This window comes from Sinocyclocheilus grahami, unplaced genomic scaffold, assembly GCF_001515645.1.
Source record: "Sinocyclocheilus grahami isolate Dianchi unplaced genomic scaffold, SAMN03320097.WGS_v1.1 scaffold206.1, whole genome shotgun sequence".
NCBI classification, from domain to species: domain Eukaryota; kingdom Metazoa; phylum Chordata; class Actinopteri; order Cypriniformes; family Cyprinidae; genus Sinocyclocheilus; species Sinocyclocheilus grahami.
In genome coordinates this window covers 619,902-621,764 of record NW_015505385.1, presented here as the reverse complement: position 1 = coordinate 621,764, position 1,863 = coordinate 619,902, and the positions used below count along the sequence as shown (strand labels likewise).

The window sequence follows — 1,863 nt, the reverse complement described above, 5'->3', positions numbered from 1 at the left end:
TCGAGAAACATTTCTGATTATTATCAATGTTGAAAACAGTTATATATTTTGGAACCAGTGATACTTTTTTCAGGATTCTTTGATTAACAAAAAATTTCAGCATTTGCTGATAATAGAAATCTTTTCTAATAACGCAAGTCTTTACTATAATTTGTATCAATCTAACACATCCTTGCTAAAAAAAAATTATAATAATTTCTTTAAAAAGAAAAAGATAAATACTGACCCAAACCTTTGAAAGTTATTGTTACAAAAGATTTCTATTTTAAATAAATGTTGCTCTTTTTTTTCCTTTACTTTTTATTCATCAAAAAATCCTGAAAAAAGTGTCACAGGTCATTATAGAAATGATCTGTGTCTGTGTTCTTTAATTTGCATACTGTCAGTAAATCAGCAGAACTTCACACTCCCATCGGCGACTTTATGGGATTGCGGTCTTACGCTGATTTGCCCTGTTTGAAAAATCTGGCCCTTAGGAGCATTTTAGCACTTCTAGCTACTTTATCTCATATACCCAATAGGTCTTTTAATGGGTTTGTGGTTAAATGCCTGAAATAAGGTCTGCCTGCTCACTAGTTTGCTTAAACAGCACTTCAAAGGCCAAACAGTCAGCGCTTTGTGAGTCATAATGCTGTGAATTTTCAAAGTCTCAAATTCTGCATGCGAAAAATCCCCAACTGCATTGAAATGACTGGATTTTGCCCACAAAAATCCACTGACCTGCAGTAAATGTGACACTTGCACATTTAGCTCTAACTTTCCAACTTTCTGATTTTAAATAAAGATTAAATAAGCATATCTCAGACGCTTAGTGGTGTCGTGTGACCATGTTTAATTTCGATCTTTACAATGCATTTAGCCTTAAAGTTGCTCATGTGTAAACATTATCTTAGCAAAAAAAAAAAAGTGTAAGAATCATACATTTCGTATTGGTCACAGAGCTTATTTTCAGCAATAATCCAAAATCCTATTGGCCTTCTGAAGAGGGAAGTGATGCTAACTTATAGGAGCGTCTACGTCATCACCGCAGCACATTACAGTATATCCATCCCTTTCCCATTCCCAAGATACTTATAGCTTTGCTTGAGACATTTAGTGGCAGATCAACTAGAAATGCATGAGCAGAACTGTAGATTCTGCTTTGTTTTGAACTGTTGAGCGAGAGGCTGTTGTATAACCACTCAAACAAAGCACTACAGAGTCACAGTCAGTTTACACTCAACCTACAATAAGCTTAGTTGTCTCTGCACATTAAACTAGGACGGATGGTGACATGATTGAAAATATAGCATCAGAAAAATTACACAAAAAGCCTTTATCTTTCAACCATGGTGACAGAGAAGCCAAAGTTGCATAATGCATCTTTACAGCTGATCATCCATTACTGATAGTACAATCATAACATGCTGACTGAGCAAAACATATGAACATCTGATCATGTCAAGTTCAATAAAACAGCAACAAGGTCACTGTTTTTGATGTGGTCACACGACATGCAGTTTAATCCAATTAATTAGACACACATGTGTTTATGCAGAAGACTTTGTTTTGTCGCAACCATACCATTTTATCCTCTGGGGATTCTATTACGCAACAAACTGTGATTTATTGACGCCACTGAGTACATCAGGGCATTAGAAAGAAACAAAGCAGCCTTTAAAACACTGTTTGAAGCTCTTTGTTTGTGGAAAGGGGGACTGGTTTTGCACTAGGCGCTCTACACTTCATAGTCTCACTGACACATATTAGACAGGCCAACATCTCAAAAGCCCACTGACTGCGTTTACATGCACACAAAACGCTCATGTTCTGATTACGTAAGAGTAATGCAACACAATTAACCTGACTGCCATAACCAGATTA

The 1,863-nt window shown here is 36.1% G+C and overlaps 1 protein-coding gene across 1 annotated transcript in view; it reads right to left on the bottom strand.

Annotated features, from left to right (window-relative positions):
• The window catches only part of pemt (phosphatidylethanolamine N-methyltransferase), a 62,946-nt gene that overhangs the window by 59,623 nt on the left and 1,460 nt on the right, over positions 1–1,863 (bottom strand). The window lies entirely within an intron of this gene.